Genomic DNA, 19631 nt, shown 5'->3' on the forward strand with positions numbered 1-19631 from the left:
TCCTTTGTTAGCCTCCTTCTCAGAGTTTTGCTCAGGTCCCTCAATTTCAGCCAGAAATTACCTGAAATCATAGAAAAATACACAAACACATAGTAAAGTCCAGAAATGTGAATTTAACATAAAAACTAATGAAAACATCCCTAAAAGTAGCTTGAACTTACTAAAAAACTACCTAAAAACAATGCCAAAAAGCGTATAAATTATCCGCTCATCACAACACCAAACTTAACTTGTTGCTTGTCCCCAAGCAACTGAAAATCAATTAGGATAAAAAGAAGAGAATATACTATAATTCTCAAAATATCAATGAATATTAATTCTAATTAGATGAGCGGGACTTGTAGCTTTTTGCTTCTGAACAGTTTTGGCATCTCACTTTTTCCTTTGAAGTTTAGAATGATTGGCTTCTATAGGAACTTAGAATTTCAGATAGTGTTATTGATTCTCCTAGTTAAGTTTGTTGATTCTTGAACACAGCTACTTTTATGAGTCTTGGCCGTGGCCCTAAGCACTTTGTTTTCCAGTATTACCACCGGATACATAAATGCCACAGACACATGACTGGGTGAACCTTTTCAGATTTGTGACTCAGCTTTGCTAGAGTCCCCAGTTAGAGGTGTCCAGAGCTCTTAAGCACACGCTTTTTGCTTTGGATCACAACTTTAACCACTCAGTCTCAAGCTTTTCACTTGGACCTTCATGACACAAGCACATGGTTAGGGACAGCTTGATTTAGCCGCTTAGGCCTGGATTTTATTTCCTTGGGCCCTCCTATCCATTGATGCTCAAAGCCTTGGATCCTTTTTACCCTTGCCTTTTGGTTTTAAGGGCTATTGGCTTTTTCTGCTTGCTTTTTCTTTCTCTTTCTATTTTTTCGCCATTTTTTTTCGCAAGCCTTTGCTTTTTCACTGCTTTTTCTTGCTTCAAGAATTAATTTTATGATTTTTCAGATCATCAATAACATTTCTCTTTGTTCATCATTCTTTCAAGAGCCAACAATTTTAACATTCATAAACAACAAGATAAAAAATATGCACTGTTTAAGCATTCATTCAGAAAACAAAAAGTATTGTCACCACATCAATATAATTAAATTAAATTCAAGGACAATTTTCGAAATTTATGTACTTCTTGTTCTTTTGAATTAAAACATTTTTCATTTAAGAGAGGTGAAGGATTAATGGAATTTATTCATAGCCTTAAGATATAGTTACTAACTACTAATGATCATGAAGTAGGACACAAAACATAGATAAACACAACATAAAAACCGAAGAGCAGAAAGAAATAAGAACAAGGAATGAATCCACCTTAGTGGCGTCTTCGTCTTGAAGGACCAACAATGTCTTTAAGCTCTTCTATGTCCCTTCCTTGCCTTTGTTGCTCCTCCCTCATTGCTCTTTGATCTTCTCTTATTTCATGGAGAATGATGGAGTGCTCATGATGTTCCACCCTTAGTTGTTCCACATTGTAGCTCAAATCTTCTAAGGAAGTGTTGAGTTATTCCCAATAGTTGTTAGGAGGAAAGTGCATCCCTTGAGGCATCTCAGGGATTTCTTGATGATGAGCTTCCTCATGCATCTCTTGAGATCCGTGGAGGGTCTCTCTTGCTTGCTCCATTCTCTTCTTGGTGATGGGCTTATCCTCTTCAATGGGGATGTCTCCTTCTATGATAATTCCAGCTGAGTAATATAAATGGCAAATAAGGTGAGGAAAAGCTAGCCTTGCCATGGTAGAGGGCTTTTCGGCTATTTTGTAGAATTCATTGGAGATGACTTCATGAACTTCTACTTCCTCTCCAATCATGATGCTATGAATCATGATGGCCCGATCCACAGTAACTTCAGATCGGTTGCTAGTGGGAATGATGGAGCCTTGAATGAACTCCAGCCATCCTCTAGCCACAGGCTTGAGGTCCAGTCTTCTTAGTTGAACTAGCTTGCCTTTGGAGTCTCTTTTCCATTGAGCTCCTTCCACACATATGTCCATTAGGACTTGGTCCAACCTTTGATTAAAGTTGACCCTTCTAGTGTAGGGGCGTTCATCTCCTTGCATCATGGGCAAGTGAAACGCCAACCTCACATTTTCCGGACTAAAATCTAAGTATTTGCCCCGAACCATTGTGAGGAAATTCTTTGGATTCAGGTTCATACTTTGATCATGGTTCCTAGTGATCCATGCATTGGCATAGAACTCTTGAACCATTAAGATTCTGACTTGTTGCATGGGGTTGGTTAAAACTTCCCAACCTCTTCTTCGGATCTCATGTCGGATCTCCGGATACTCATTTTTCTTGAGCTTGAAAGGGACCTCAGGGATCACCTTCTTCTTTGCCACAACATCATAGAAGTGGTCTTGATGGCTTTTGGAGATGAATCTTTCCATCTCCCATGACTCGGAGGTGGAAGCTTTTGTCTTCCCTTTTCCTTTTCTAGAGGATTCTCCGGCCTTAGGTGCCATTGATGGTAATGGAGAAACAAAAAGCTTATGCTTTTACCACACCAAACTTAAAATATTTCTCGCCCTCGAGCAAGAGAAGAAAGAAGAGAAGAAGAAGAAGAAGAAGAAAATATGGAGGAGAAGGGGGAGTGTAGGTTTCGGCCAAGGTATATGGTGGACGAAATTGTGATCACTATTCTTTGAGTTGCATTCATCAACTTGGTGCTGTAGTTGCACGTAATTGTAAAATTATGGAATTTGAAAGTGGCACGAGTGGACACAACTCCGTTCAACTAACCAGCAAGTGTACTGGGTCGTCCAAGTAATAAACCTTACGTGAGTAAGGGTCGATCCCACAGAGATTGTTGGTATGAAGCAAGCTATGGTCACCTTGTGAATCTCAGTTAGGCAGATTAAATTGGTTTATGGGTTTTCGAAAATAGAAATAAGAAAATAAATAATAAAAAGGATAGAGTACTCATGCAGCCTCATTGGTGGGAATTTCAGATAAGCGAATGAAGATACTGTATGGCTCAAGGACGCCTGCTCTCCCACTGCTTCAACTCAATCCTTCTTACTCCTTTCCATGGCAAGCTGTATGTAGGGCATCACCGTTGTCAATGGCTACATCCCATCCTCTCAGTGAAAACGTTCCTATGCTCTGTCACAGCACGGCTAATCATCTGTCGGTTCTCAATCAGGTTGGAATAGAATCCCTTGATTCTTTTGCGCTTGTCATCACGCCCAGCCTTCAGGAGTTTGAAGCTCGTCACAGTCATTCAATCATAGAGTCCTACTCGGAATACCACAGACAAGGTTTAGACTTTCCGGATCCTCATGAATGCCGCCATCTATCTAACTTATACCACGAAGATTCTGTTGGGGAATTTAAGAGATACACATTCAAGCTCTTGTTGCATGTAGAACGGAAGTGGTTGTCAATCACGTGCGTTCATAAGTGAGAATGATAATGAGGGTTACTTATCATCACATTCATCATGTTCTTGGGTACGAATGAATATCTTGGAATAAGAATAAGAGGGATTTGAATAAAAGACAATAGAATTGCATTAATACTTGAGGTACAGCAGAGCTCCACACCCTTAATCTATGGTGTGCAGAAACTCCACCGTTGAAAATACATAAGTAAAAGGTTCAGGCATGGCCGAATGGCCAGCCCCCTTGTGGTCACAAGACCGAATGATCAAAGACCTAAAGTGATCAAAGATATCTAATACAATAGATAAATGTTCTATTTATAATAAACTAGCTCCTAGGGTTTACATGAGTAAGTAATTGATGCATAAATCCACTTCCGGGGCCCACTTGGTGTATGCTTGGGCTGAGCTTGATTAATCCACGAGCTGAGGCTTCTCTTGGAGTTGAACTCCGAGTTATGACGTGTTTTGGGCGTTCAACTCCGGATCATGACGTTTTTCTGGCGTTTAACTCCAGACAGCAGCATGTACTTGGCGTTCAACGCCAAGTTACGTCGTCAATTTCCGAATAAAGTATGGACTATTATATATTGCTGGAAAGCTCTGGATGTCTACTTTCCAACGCCGTTGAGAGCGCGCCAATTGGAGTTCTGTAGCTCCAGAAAATCCATTTCGAGTACAGGGAGGTCAGATTCCAACAGCATCAGCAGTCCTTTTGTCAGCCTTTTTCAGAGTTTTGCTCAAGTCCCTCAATTTCAGCCAGAAATTACCTGAAATCACAGAAAAACACACAAACTCATAGTAAAGTCCAGAAATGTGAATTTAACATAAAAACTAATGAAAACATCCCTAAAAGTAGCTCAAACTTACTAAAAACTATATAAAAACAATGCCAAAAAGCGTATAAATTATCCGCTCATCACAACACCAAACTTAAATTGTTGCTTGTCCCCAAGCAACTGAAAATCAAATAGGATTAAAGAAGAGAATATACTATAAATTCCAGAATATCAATGAATATTAATTTAATTAGATGAGCGGGACTTGTAGCTTTTTGCTTCTGAATAGTTTTGGCATCTCACTTTTTCCTTTGAAGTTCAGAGTGATTGGCGTCTCTGGGAACTCAGAATTTCGGATAGTGTTATTGACTTTCCTAGTTAAGCATGTTGATTATTGAACACAGCTACTTATGAGTCTTGGCCGTGGCCCTAAGCACTTTGTTTTCCAGTATTACCACCGAATACACAAATGCCACAGACACATGACTGGGTGAACCTTTTCAGATTGTGACTCAGCTTTGCTAGAGTCCCCAGTTAGTGGTGTCCAGAGCTCTTAAGCACACTCTTTTGCTTTGGATCACGACTTTAACCACTCAGTCTCAAACTTTTCACTTGGACCTTGATGACACAAGCACATGGTTAGGGACAGCTTGATTTAGCCGCTTAGGCCTGGATTTAATTTCCTTGGGCCCTCCTATCCATTGATTCTCAAAGCCTTGGATCCTTTTTACCCTTGCCTTTTGGTTTTAAGGGCTATTGGCTTTTTCTACTGCTCCTTCTTTTTCTTTCTATTTTTTTTTTCGCAAGCTTCCTTTTTCACTGCTTTTTCTTGCTTCAAGAATCAATTTCATGATTTTTTTCAAATCATCAATAACATTTCTCTTTGTTCATCATTCTTTCAAGAGCCAACAATTTTAACACTCATAAACAACAAGATCAAAAATATGCACTGTTCAAGCATTCATTCAGAAAACAAAAAGTATTGCCACCACATCAATATAATTAAATTAAATTCAAGGATAAATTCGAAATTCATGTACTTCTTGTTCTTTTGAATTAAAACATTTTTCATTTAAGAGAGGTGAAGGATTAATGAATTTTATTCATAGCTTTAAGGCATGGTTACATACTAATGATCATGAAGTAGAGACACAAAACATAGATAAACACAACATTAAAAACCGAAAATAGAAAGAAATAAAGAACAAGGAATGAATCCACCTGAGTGAGGGTGGCGCCTTCTTGAAGGTCCAATGGTGCTTTTTGAGCTCCTCTATGTCTCTTCCTTGCTTCTGTTGAATGATTCCTAGTAATTTTGATGTTTCTACCCTTAGTTGCTTCCAATATTTGTGTGGAGGATAACTTATTCCCTGAGGTATCTCAGGGATCTCTTGATTTGCAGCCACATGTTCTACCACTGAGCTATGACGGCTTATAGTCTTTCCATATCCCAAGACTCAGAGGTGGAAGCTTTTGTCTTCCCTTTGAGGTTTCTCTGGCCTTAGGTGCCATTAATGGTAATGGAAAAGCAAAAAAGCTATGCAGAGAAGTTGAATTGTAAAGGTAGGTGGGGTGTATGGGGAAGAGTGGATAGATGTAGGTGGTGAATGAAAAATAGAAGGGATGACCATGAATGGAAAGAGAGAGGGCGAGGTAGGTGGGGATCCTGTGAGGTCCACAGATCCTGAGATGATCCTGTGGGGTCCACAGGTCCTGAGGTGTCAAGGAATTCCATCCCTGCACCAAATAGGCATGTAAATTGCCTTGGCACACCATTCTGGCGTTTAAACGCCCATTGGTGCACGTTCTGGGCGTTTAACGCCCATGTAAAGCATGTTTCTGGCGTTGAACGCCAGTTTCATGCTTGTTACTGGCGTTCAGCGCCAGTTTTTCCTCTCTGGGCACATTCCTGGCGTTCAGCGCCAGGATGTTGCTTGTTTCTGGCGTTCAGCGCCAGAATGGTGCTCTGTTCTGGCGTTGAACGCCGGCCAGATGCACCTTACTGGCGTTGAACGCCAGCCTGTGCGTCCTCCAGGGTGAAAAATATTTTCTTCTGTTTTTGACTCTGTTTTTAATTTTTTTGATTTTTTTCGTGACTCCTCATGATCATGTACCTAATAAAACACAAAATAACAATAAAACAAAATAAAATCAAAATTAGATAAATAAAATTGGGTTGCCTCCCAACAAGCGCTTCTTTAATGTCAATAGCTTGACAGTGGCTCTCATGGAGCCACAAGGTGATCAGGTCAATGTTAGTGAAGTCCTAACACCAAACTTAGAGTTTGGATATGGGGTCTTAACACCAAACTTAGAGTTTGGTTGTGGCCTCACAACACCAAACTTAGAGTTTGACTGAGTGGGCTCTTCTTGACTCTGAACTGAGAGAAGCTCTTCATGCTTACTCTCTTCTGTCACAGAGGGATGGCCATGTGCCTTAAACACAAGGTAGTCCCCATTCAATTGAAGGACTAATTCACCTCTGTTGACATCTATCACAGCTCCTGCTGTGGCTAGGAAAGGTCTTCCAAGGATGATGCAATCATCCTCTTCCTTCCTAGTGTCTAAGATTATGAAATCAGCAGGGATGTAAAGGCCTTCAACCTTTACTAGCACGTCCTCCACTATTCCATAAGCTTGTCTCACTGACTTGTCTGCCAATTGCAATGAGAACAAGGCAGGTTGTACCTCAATGATCCCCAGCTTCTCCATTACAGAGAGTGGCATAAGATTTATCCCTGACCCCAGATCACACAGAGCTTTTTCAAAGATCATGGTGCCAATGGTACAAGGTATTAAGAACTTGCCAGGATCTTGTTTCTTTTGAGGTAGAGTTTTCTGAATCCAAGTATCTAGTTCACTAATGAGCAATGGAGATTCACTTTCCCAAGTCTCATTACCAAACAGCTTGGCATTCAGCTTCATGATAGCTCCTAAATATTGAGCAACTTCCTCTCCAGTCACATCTTCATCCTCTTCAGAGGAAGAATATTCTTCAGAGCTCATGAATGGCAGAAGGAGATTTAATGGAATCTCTATGGTCTCTGTATGAGCCTCAGATTCCTCTGGATCCTTAATAGGAAACTCCTTCTTGCTTGAAGGACGTCCCAGGAGGTCTTCCTCACTAGGATTTTCGTCCTCCTCCTCCTTAGTGCATTCGGCCACTTTGACTAAATCATTGGCCTTGCACTCTCCTTTTGGATTCTCTTCTGTATTGCTTGGGAGAATACTGGGAGGAGTTTCAATGACTTTCTTACTCAGCTGGCCCACTTGTGCCTCCAAATTTCTAATGGAGGATCTTGTTTCATTCATGAAACTGAAAGTGGCCTTTGACAGATCAGAGACAATATTGGCTAAATTAGAAGTGTTTTGTTCTGAATTCTCTGTCTGTTGCTGAGAAGATGATGGATATGGCTTACTATTGCTCAGCCTATTGCGTCCACCATTGCTAAAGCCTTGTTGAGGCTTTTGTTGATCCTTCCAGGAGAAATTTGGATGATTTCTCCATGATGGGTTATAGGTGTTTCCATAAGGTTCACCCATGTAATTAACTTCTGCCATGGCAGGGTTCTCAGGATCATAAGCTTCTTCAGAAGCTACCTCTCTAGTACTGTTGGATGCATGTTGCAATCCATTCAGATTTTGAGAGATTATGTTGACCTGTTGAGTCAACATTTTGTTCTGAGCCAATATGGCATTCAGAGCATCAATTTCAAGAACTCCTTTCTTCTGAGGTATCCCATTATTCACGGAATTCCTCTCAGAGGTATACATGAACTGGTTGTTTGCAACCATGTCAATGAGTTCTTGAGCCTCTTCAGGCGTTTTCTTCAGGTGAATAGATCCACCTGCAGAATGGTCCAATGACATTTTCGAAAATTCAGAGAGACCATAATAGAATATATCTAATAGGGTCCATTCTGAAAACATGTCAGATGGACATCTTTTGGTCAGCTGCTTGTATCTTCCCAAGCTTCATAGAGGGATTCACCATCTTTTTGTTTGAAGGTTTGAACATCCACTCTCAGCTTGCTCAGCTTTTGAGGAGGAAAGAATTTATCCAAGAAGGCAGTGACCAGCTTATCCCAGGAGTCCAGGCTATCCTTAGGTTGTGAATCCAACCATATTCTAACTCTGTCTCTTACTGCAAAAGGGAAAAGCATGAGTCTAAAGACTTCAGAATCTCTTTACAGTCTCACATATCTGCAAGAACTCAGTTAAAAACTGATAAGGATCTTCAGATGGAAGTCCATAAAACTTGCAGTTTTGTTGCATTAATGCAACTAGTTGAGGCTTAAGCTCAAAGTTATTGGCTCCAATGGCAGGAATGGAGATGCTTCTTCCATCAAACTTGGATGTTGGCTTTGTGAAGTCACCAAGCATTCTCCTTGCATTATTATTATTATTATTTTCGGCTGCCATCTCCTTCTCTTGTTCGAAAATTTCTGAAAGGTTACCTTTAGAATAATTTAATTTAGCTTCTCTTAATTTTCTCTTCAGAGTCCTTTCAGGTTCTGGATCAACTTCAACAAGAGTGCCTTTTTCCCTGTTCCTGCTCATATGAAAGAGAAGAAAACAAGAAAAGAAAGAGGAATCCTCTATGTCACAGTATAGAGATTCCTTTATGTTAGTAGAAGAAGAAGGGGGTAGAAGAATGAAGAAGGATGAATTCGGATTTTTGGATGAAGAGAGGTGAAGAGAAGTGTTAGTAATTAAATAATTAAATAAAAGAAGAAAAGAGAAGGAGAAATTCGAAAATAATTTTGAAAAAGAGGATAGTAATTTTCGAAAATTAAAGATAAGATGAGATTAAAATTAAAATTTAAAACAAAAAGAATTTTTGAAAAAGAGAGGGAGAATTTTCGAAAATTAGAGAGGGATAGGTAGTTAGTTGGTTTTGAAAAAGATAAGAAACAAACAAAAAGTTAGTTAGTTGATTAAAAAAGATTTGAAATTAAATTTGAAAAAGATAAGAAAATAAGAAGTTAGATAAGATATTTTGAAATCAAATTTTGAAAAAGATAAAATTTTTGAAAAAGATAAGATAAAAAATAAAAAGATTTAATTTTAAAAATTGATTTAACTAACAAGAAACTACGAGATAAGATTCTAGACTTTAAAGATTGATCCTTTCTTAACAAGAAAGTAACAAACTTCAAATTTTTGAATCAATCACATTACTTGTTAGCTAATTTTTCGAAAATTTGATATAAAGATAAGAAAAAGATTTTTGAAAATATTTTGAAAAATAATTTTGAAATTTTCAAAAATGATAAAAAAAATGAAAAAGATATGATTTTTGAAAAAGATTTAAAAAAGATAAGATTTTTAAAATTGAAATTTTGACTTGACTTGTAAGAAACAACTAATTTTAAAAATTTTTGACCAAGTCAACCCAAAATTTCGAAATTTTGGAGGGAAATAAGGAAAAGATATTTTTTTGATTTTTGAATTTTTAAAGAAAAACACAAAAATGACCCAAAACATGAAAATTTTGGATCAAGACACAAGATGCATGCAAGAATGCTATGAATGTCAAGATGAACACCAAGAACACTTTGAAGATCATGATAAACATCAAGAACATAATTTTGAAAAATTTTTTATGCAAAGAAAACATGCAAGACACCAAACTTAGAAATCTTTAATGCATGGAAAATATGAATGCAAAAGTGCACATGAAAAACAACAAAAGACACAAAACAAGAAATCATCAAGATCAAACAAGAAGACTTGTCAAGAACAACTTGAAGATCATGAAGAACACTATGAATGCATGAAATTTTCGAAAAAATGCAAGAAAAATTTTAAAAGCATGCAATTGACACCAAACTTAAAAATTAACACAAGACTCAAACAAGAAACACAAAATATTTTTTTGATTTTTATGATTTTCTAATTTTTTTTGTATTTTTATTTTAATTTTTTTCGAAAAACATTTTTGGAAAAACAAAAAATAAAAGAAAAATTTTGAAAAAGATTTTTGAAAAGAAAATTACCTAATCTGAGCAACAAGACGAACCGTCAGTTGTCCATACTCGAACAATCCCCGGCAACGGCGCCAAAAACTTGGTGGACGAAATTGTGATCACTATTCTTTGAGTTGCATTCATCAACTTGGTGCTGTAGTTGCACGTAATTGTAAAATTATGGAATTTGAAAGTGGCACGAGTGGACACAACTCCGTTCAACTAACCAGCAAGTGTACTGGGTCGTCCAAGTAATAAACCTTACGTGAGTAAGGGTCGATCCCACAGAGATTGTTGGTATGAAGCAAGCTATGGTCACCTTGTGAATCTCAGTTAGGCAGATTAAATTGGTTTATGGGTTTTCGAAAATATAAATAAGAAAATAAATAATAAAAAGGATAGAGTACTCATGCAGCCTCATTGGTGGGAATTTCAGATAAGCGAATGAAGATACTGTATGGCTCAAGGACGCCTGCTCTCCCACTGCTTCAACTCAATCCTTCTTACTCCTTTCCATGGCAAGCTGTATGTAGGGCATCACCGTTGTCAATGGCTACATCCCATCCTCTCAGTGAAAATGTTCCTATGCTCTGTCACAGCACGGCTAATCATCTGTCGGTTCTCAATCAGGTTGGAATAGAATCCCTTGATTCTTTTGCGCTTGTCATCACGCCCAGCCTTCAGGAGTTTGAAGCTCGTCACAGTCATTCAATCATAGAGTCCTACTCGGAATACCACAGACAAGGTTTAGACTTTCCGGATCCTCATGAATGCCGCCATCTATCTAACTTATACCACGAAGATTCTGTTGGGGAATTTAAGAGATACACATTCAAGCTCTTGTTGCATGTAGAACGGAAGTGGTTGTCAATCACGTGCGTTCATAAGTGAGAATGATAATGAGGGTTACTTATCATCACATTCATCATGTTCTTGGGTACGAATGAATATCTTGGAATAAGAATAAGAGGGATTTGAATAAAAGACAATAGAATTGCATTAATACTTGAGGTACAGCAGAGCTCCACACCCTTAATCTATGGTGTGCAGAAACTCCACCGTTGAAAATACATAAGTAAAAGGTTCAGGCATGGCCGAATGGCCAGCCCCCTTGTGGTCACAAGACCGAATGATCAAAGACCTAAAGTGATCAAAGATATCTAATACAATAGATAAATGTTCTATTTATAATAAACTAGCTCCTAGGGTTTACATGAGTAAGTAATTGATGCATAAATCCACTTCCGGGGCCCACTTGGTGTATGCTTGGGCTGAGCTTGATTAATCCACGAGCTGAGGCTTCTCTTGGAGTTGAACTCCGAGTTATGACGTGTTTTGGGCGTTCAACTCCGGATCATGACGTTTTTTCTGGCGTTTAACTCCAGACAGCAGCATGTACTTGGCGTTCAACGCCAAGTTACGTCGTCAATTTCCGAATAAAGTATGGACTATTATATATTGCTGGAAAGCTCTGGATGTCTACTTTCCAACGCCGTTGAGAGCGCACCAATTGGAGTTCTGTAGCTCCAGAAAATCCATTTCGAGTACAGGGAGGTCAGATTCCAACAGCATCAGCAGTCCTTTTGTCAGCCTTTTTCAGAGTTTTGCTCAAGTCCCTCAATTTCAGCCAGAAATTACCTGAAATCACAGAAAAACACACAAACTCATAGTAAAGTCCAGAAATGTGAATTTAACATAAAAACTAATGAAATCATCCCTAAAAGTAGCTCAAACTTACTAAAAACTATATAAAAACAATGCCAAAAAGCGTATAAATTATCCGCTCATCAGTATAGAAGAGGGGGTTGTGTTATGTGAAAATGAAGTGGAATGGAGGGGTTTATATAGGAAAATGGGAGACGGTAGGTTCGGCCATTTTAGGGTGGGTTTGGGTGGGAAAGTGTTTTTGAATTTTGAAGGTAGGTGGGGGTTTATGGGGAAGAGTGGATGGATGTGAGTGGTGAAGAGGTAATGGGGAAGAGAGATTGAGGTGATTGGTAAAGGGTTTTGGGAAAGAGTGTTTATTGGGAGGAGAGATTCAGAGATTGAAGTTGTTGGGAAGTGTGACATGGGGAAGAGTGAAATAGGATTAGGAGGTAAGGTGGGGATCTTGTGGGGTCCACAGATCCTGAAGTGATCCTGTGGGGTCCACAGATCCTGAGATGATCCTGTGGGGTCCACAAATCCTGAGGTGTCAAGGAATTACATCCCTGCACCAAATAGGCATGTAAAATGCCTTTGCATACCATTCTGGCGTTTAAACACCAAGGTGATGCACGTTCTAGGCGTTCAACGCCCATGTGAAGCATTTTCTGGGCGTTCAACGCCCATGTGTAACATGTTTCTGGCGTTGAATGCCAGTTTCATGCTTGTTACTGGCGTTCAGCGCCATCTTTCCTCAAGGCACATTCCTGGCGTTCAAACGCCAGAATATTGCTTGTTTCTGGCGTTCAGCGCCAGATTCATGCTCTGTTCTGGCGTTAAACGCCAGCCAGATGCTCCTTACTGGTGTTGAACGCCAGTCTGTCCTTCCTCCAGAGTGCGAATTTTTTTCTGCAGTTTTTGATTCTGTTTTTAATTTTTATGATTTTTTCGTGACTCCTCATGATCATGTACCTAATAAAACACAAAATAACAATAAAATAAAATAAAAATTAGATAAATAAAAATTGGGTTGCCTCCCAATAAGCGCTTCTTTAATGTCAATAGCTTGACATTGTGCTCTCATGGAGCCACAAAGGTGATCAGGTCAATGTTGTATAGTCCCAACACCAAACTTAGAGTTTGGATATGGGGTCTTAACACCAAACTTAGAGTTTGGTTGTGGCCTCCCAACACCAAACTTAGAGTTTGACTGTGGGGGCTCTTCTTGACTCTGAACTGAGAGAAGCTCTTCATGCTTACTCTCTTTTGTCACAGAGGGATGGCCATGTGCCTTAAACACAAGGTAGTCCCCATTCAATTGAAGGACTAATTCACCTCTGTTGACATCTATCACAGCTCCTGCTGTGGCTAGGAAAGGTCTTCCAAGGATGATACACTCATCTTCTTCCTTCCTAGTGTCTAAGATTATAAAATCAGTAGGGATGTAAAGACCTTCAGCCTTTACTAACACGTCCTCTACTATTCCATAAGCTTGTCTCAATGACTTGTCTGCCAATTGTAATGAGAACAAGGCAGGTTGTACCTCAATAATTCCCAGCTTCTCCATTACAGAGAGTGGCATAAGATTTATCCCTGACCCCAGATCACATAGAGCTTTTTCAAAGGTCAATGTGCCTATGGTACAAGGTATTAAGAATTTTCCAGGATCTTGTTTCTTTTGAGGTAAAATTTGCTGAATCTAGGTATCTAGTTCACTAATGAGCAAGGGAGGTTCACTTTCCCAAGTCTCATTACCAAACAACTTGGCATTCAGCTTCATGATAGCTCCTAAATATTGAGCAACTTGCTCTCCAGTCACATCTTCATCCTCTTCAGAGGAGGAATAGTCTTTAGAGCTCATGAATGGCAGAAGGAGATTTAATAGAATCTCTATGGTCTCTATTTGAGCCTCAGATTCCTTTGGATCCTTAATAGGAAACTCCCTCTTGCTTGAGAGACGTCCCAGGAGGTCCTCCTCACTAGGATTTTCGTCCTCCTCCTCCCTTGTGCATTCGGCCATATTGATTAAATCAATGGCCTTGCACTCTCCTTTGGGATTCTCTTCTGTATTGCTTGGGAGAATACTGGGAGGAGGTTCAATGACCTTCTTACTCAACTGGCCCACTTGTGCCTCCAGATTTCTGATGGAGGATCTTGTTTCACTCATGAAACTGAAAGTGTCTTTTGACAAATCAGAGACTATATTGGCTAAATTAGAAGTGTTTTGTTCAGAATTCTCTGTCTGTTGCTGAGAAGATGATGGAAAAGGCTTGCTATTGCTCAGCCTATTGCGTCCACCATTGTTAAAGCCTTGTTGAGGCTTTTGTTGATCCTTCCATGAGAAATTTGGATGATTTCTCCATGATGAATTATAGGTGTTTCCATATGGTTCACCCATGTAATTAACCTCTGCCATTGCAGGGTTCTCAGGATCATAAGCTTCTTCAGAAGCTGCCTCTTTAGTGCCGTTGGATGCATTTTGCCATCCATTCAGACTTTGAGAGATCATGTTGACCTGCTGAGTTAACACTTTGTTCTGAGCCAATATGGCACTCAGAGCATCAATTTCAAGAACTCCCTTCCTCTGAGGCGTCCCATTATTCACGGAATTCCTCTCAGAAGTGTACATGAATTGGTTATTTGCAACCATGTCAATTAGTTATTGAGCTTCTGCAGGCGTTTTCTTTAGGTGAATGGATCCACCTGCAGAATGGTCCAATGAAATTTTTGAAAATTCAGATAGACCATAATAGAATATATCTAATATGGTCCATTCTGAAAACATGTCAGATGGACACCTTTTAGTCAACTGCTTGTATCTTTCCCAAGCTTCATAGAGGGATTCACCATCTTTTTGTTTGAAGGTCTGAACATCCACTCTAAGCTTGCTCAGCTTTTGAGGAGGAAAGAATTTATCCAAGAAAGCCGTGACCAGCTTATCCCATGAGTCCAGGCTATCCTTAGGTTGTGAATCTAACCATATTCTAGCTCTGTCTCTTACTGCAAAAGGGAAAAGCATGAGTCTGTAGACTTCAGGATCTACTCCATTCGTCTTTACAGTCTCACAAATCTGCAAGAACTCAGTTAAAAACTAATAAGGATCTTCAGATGGAAGTCCATAGAACTTGCAGTTTTGTTGCATTAAGGCAACTAATTGAGGCTTAAGCTCAAAATTATTGGCTCCAATGGCAGGAATGGAGATGCTTCTTCCATCAAATTTGGACGTGGGCTTGGTAAAGTCATCAAGCATCCTTCTTGCATTATCATTATTGGGTTTGGCTGCCATCTCCTTCTCTTGTTCGAAATTTTCTGAAAGGTTACTTCTGGATTGTTGTAATTTAGCTTCTCTTAATTTCCTCTTCAAAGTCCTTTTAGGTTCAGGATCAATTTCAACAAGAGTGCCTTTTTCCTTGTTCCTGCTCATATGAAAGAGAAGAAAACAAGAAAAGAAAGAGGAATCCTCTATGTCACAGTATAGAGATTCCTTTATGTTAGTAGAAAAAGAAAGTGGAGAAGAGTGAGGAAGAGTGGGTTCGGATATTTAGATGAAGAGAGGTGAAGAGAGGTGTTAGTAAATAAATAATTAAATAGAATAAGAGAGAAGAGGTATAGAATTCGAAAATAATTTTAAAAAGGGGTTAGTAATTTTCGAAAATTAAAGATAAGATAGAATTAAAATTAAAATTTAAAACAATTAATTAATTAAAAAGAATTTTTTTTAAAAAAAACAATGAGATATTTTCGAAATTAGAGAGGGAGAAGTAGTTAGTTTGTTTTGAAAAAGATAAGAAACAAACAAAAAGTTAGTTGGTTGATTGAAAAAGATTTGAAATTTTAATTTTAAAAAGATAAGAAGATAAGAAGATAGAAAAGATATTTTAAAATCAAAATTTTTTTGAAAAAGATAAGATTTTGAAAAAGATAAGATAAAAAGATAAGATTTAAAAAAAGGATATTTTGAAAAATATTTAATTTTTAAAATGACTTAACTAACAAGAAACTACAAGATAAGATTCTAGAACTTAAAGATTGAACCTTTCTTAACAAGAAAGTAACAAACTTCAAATTTTTTTTGAACCAATCACATTAATTGTTAGCTAATTTTCGAAAATTAGATATAAAGATAAGAAAAAGATTTTAAAATAATTTTTTTTTAAATTTTCGGAAATAAGGAAAAAATGAAAAAGATATGATTTTTGAAAAAGATTTTGAAAAGATAATATTTTTGAAATTGAAAATTTGACTTGACTCATAAGAAAAAATTAATTTTAAAAATTTTTGACTTGGTCAACTCAAATTTTCGAAATTTTGGAGAAAAGTAAGGAAAATATATTTTTTTGATTTTTGAAATTTTTATTGATGAGAGAGAAAAATAACAAAAATACTCAATGCATGAAATTTTTTAGATCAAAACAATGAATGCATGCAAGAATGCTATGAATGTCAAGATGAACACCAAGAACACTTTGAAGATCATGATGAACATCAAGAACATAATTTTGAAAAATTTTTGATGCAAAGAAAACATACAAGACACCAAACTTAGAAATCTCTAATGCATGGACTCTAACAAACGAAAAATGCATATGAAAAACAACAAACAACACAAAACAAGAAAACATCAATATCAAACAAGAAGACTTGTCAAGAACAACTTGAAGGTCATGAAGAACACCATGAATGCATGGAATTTTCAAAAAATGCAAGAAAAATTTTTAAAGCATGCAATTGACACCAAACTTAAAGATTGACTCAAGACTCAAACAAGAAACATAAAATATTTTTGATTTTTATGATTTTATGATTTTTTTTGAATTATTATTAAATTTTTTTCGAAAATATTTTTGGAAAAACGAAAAAGAAAAGAAAATTTTGAAAAAGATTTTTTGAAAAATTTTTGAAAAGAAAATTACCTAATCTGAACAACAAGATGAACCGTCAGTTGTCCATACTCGAACAATCCCCGGCAACGGCGCCAAAAACTTGGTGGATGAAATTGTGATCAACAATAATGGCTCTTTGGCATGTGCATAAAAACATTAACTCAGCACTTTCTTTCCACAATCTCGTTCAACTAACCAGCAAGTGTACTGGGTCGTCCAAGTAATAAACCTTACGTGAGTAAGGGTCGATCCCACAGAGATTGTTGCTATGAAGCAAGCTACGGTCACCTTGTAAATCTCAGTTAGGCAGATTAAATGGTTATGGATTTCAAAAATTAATAATAAACAGAAAATAAAATAGGATAGAAATGCTTATGTAGATCAATAGTGGGAATTTCGGATAGGCATGTGGAGGTGCTGTGCTCCCCTTGAATCTCTACTTTCTTATTACATTCATCCAATTTTCTTTTTACTCCTTTCCATGGCAAGCTGTATGTAGGGCATCACCATCGTCAATGGCTACTTTTCATCCTCTCAGGAAAATGGTCCTATGCGCTGTCACTGCATGGCTAATCGTCTGGAGGCATCACCCTTGACAATGGCTACATCACATCCTCTCAGTGAAAATGGTCCAAATGCTCTGTCACAGCACGGCTAATCATCTGTCGGTTCTCAATCAGGTTGGAATAGAATCCATTGATTCTTTTGCGTTTGTCACTAACGCCCAGCCTTCAGGAGTTTGAAGCTCGTCACAGTCATTCAATACCGGAATCTTACTCGGAATACCACAGACAAGGTTAGACTTTCCGGATTCCCATGAATGCCGCCATCTATCTAGCTTATACCACGAAGATTCTGTTGGGGAATCTAAGAGATATGCGCCCGGCCTAAAGTAGAACGGAAGTGGTTGTCAGTCACGTGCGTTCATAGGTGAGAATGATGATGAGTGTCACGGATCATCACATTCATCAATTTGAAGTGCAACGTATATCTTGGAATAAGAATAAAAGAGAATTGAATAGAAAATAATAGTAATTGTATTGAAACTTGAGGTACAGCAGAGCTCCACACCCTTAATCTATGGTGTGTAGAAACTCCACCGTTGAAAATACATAAGTAAAAGGTTCAGGCATGGCCGAATGGCCAGCCCCCATGGTCTAAGGACTAGGCGTCCAGAGATGTCTAATACACTAGTAAAAAGTCCTATTTATAATAAACTAGCTACTAGGGTTTACATGACTAAGTAATTGATGCATAAATCCACTTCCGGGGCCCACTTGGTGTATGTTTGGGCTGAGCATGGTCTATCCACGAGCTGAGACTTTTATTGGAGTTGAACGCCAAGTTGTAACGTGTTTTGGGCGTTCAACTCCGGGTCGTGACGTGTTTCTGGCGTTTTACTCCAGACAGCAACATGGAACTGGCGTTGAGCGCCAGTTTACGTCGTCAATTCCCGAATAAAGTATGAACTATTATAAATTGCTGGAAAGCACTGGATGTCTACTTTCCAACGCCGTTGAGAGCGCGCCATTTGGAGTTCTGTAGCTCCAGAAAATCCATTTCGAGTGCAGGGAGGTCAGATTCCAACAGCATCAGCCGTCCTTTGTTAGCCTCCTTCTCAGAGTTTTGCTCAGGTCCCTCAATTTCAGCCAGAAATTACCTGAAATCACAGAAAAATACACAAACACATAGTAAAGTCCAGAAATGTGAATTTAACATAAAAACTAATGAAAACATCCCTAAAAGTAGCTTGAACTTACTAAAAACTACCTAAAAACAATGCCAAAAAGCGTATAAATTATCCGCTCATCAAGCAAACAAGAGATCCCACTCATGGACATGAGGAAATTCCTGATCATGAAATCCCTGAGATGCCTCAAGGGATGCACTTTCCTCCACAAAACTATTGGGAGCAAATCAACACCTCCCTAGGAAAATTGAGTTCCAACATGGGACAACTAAGGGTGGAGCACCAAGAACATTCCATCCTCCTCCATGAAATTAGAGAAGATCAAAGAATCATGAGAGAGGAGCAATAAAGGCAAGGAAGAGACATTGAGGAGCTCAAGCACTCCATAAGATCTTCAAGAGGAAGAACAAGCCGCCATCACTAAGGTGGACCCATTCTTTAATCTCCTTGTTCTTTATTTTTCTGTTTTTTCGAATTTTTATGCTTATGTTTATCTATGTTTGTGTCTTATTAAATGATCATTAGTGTCTTAGTGTCTATGCCTTAAAGCTATGAATGCCCTATGAATCCATCACCTTTCTTAAATGAAAATGTTTTAATTACAAAAGAACAAGAAGTACATGATTTCGAATTCATCCTTGAAACTGGTTTAATTATTTGATGTGGTGACAATACTTTTTGTTTTCTGAATGTATGCTTGAACAGTGCACATGTCTTTTGAATTTGTTGTTCATGAATGTTAAAATTGTTGGCTCTAGAAAGAATGATAGAAAAGGAGAAATGTTATTGAGAATCTGAAAAATCATAAAAATGATTCTTGAAGCAAGAAAAAGCAGTGAATTCAAAAAAAAGAGAAGAGAAAGAAAAAGCAAGCAGAAAAAGCCAATATCCCTTTAAACCAAAAGGCAAGGGTAATAAAAAGGATCCAAGGCTTTGAGCATCAGTGGATAGGAGGGCCTACAGGAATAATATCCTGGCCTAAGCGGCTAAACCAAGTTGTCCCTAACCATGTGCTTGTAGCGTGAAGGTGTCAAGTGAAAACTTGAGACTGAGCAGTGGTGCGCGAAATTGTGAACAATACTTTTCACAACTCTCATAATCCCCGGTCATGAACCCCAAAAACTTGGTGTTCAATACCATGGCATTAACACAACTTCGCACAACTAACCAGCAAGTGCACTGGGTCGTCCAAGTAATAAACCTTACGCGAGTAAGGGTCGATCCCACGGAGATTGTTAGTATGAAGCAAGCTATGGTCATCTTGTAAATCTTAGTCAGGCAAACTCAAA

General features: G+C 38.2%; 1 non-coding gene across 1 annotated transcript; it reads left to right on the forward strand.

The window, feature by feature from the left end:
* The first annotated feature begins 14552 nt into the window (after positions 1–14552).
* LOC112708546 (small nucleolar RNA R71) lies at positions 14553–14656 on the forward strand. Its single transcript, XR_003156400.1, has one exon. It is a non-coding gene; the product is annotated as a small nucleolar RNA R71 (small nucleolar RNA).
* The last annotated feature ends 4975 nt before the right edge of the window (positions 14657–19631 follow it).

Source organism: Arachis hypogaea, chromosome 8 (assembly GCF_003086295.3).
Source record: "Arachis hypogaea cultivar Tifrunner chromosome 8, arahy.Tifrunner.gnm2.J5K5, whole genome shotgun sequence".
NCBI lineage: Eukaryota > Viridiplantae > Streptophyta > Magnoliopsida > Fabales > Fabaceae > Arachis > Arachis hypogaea.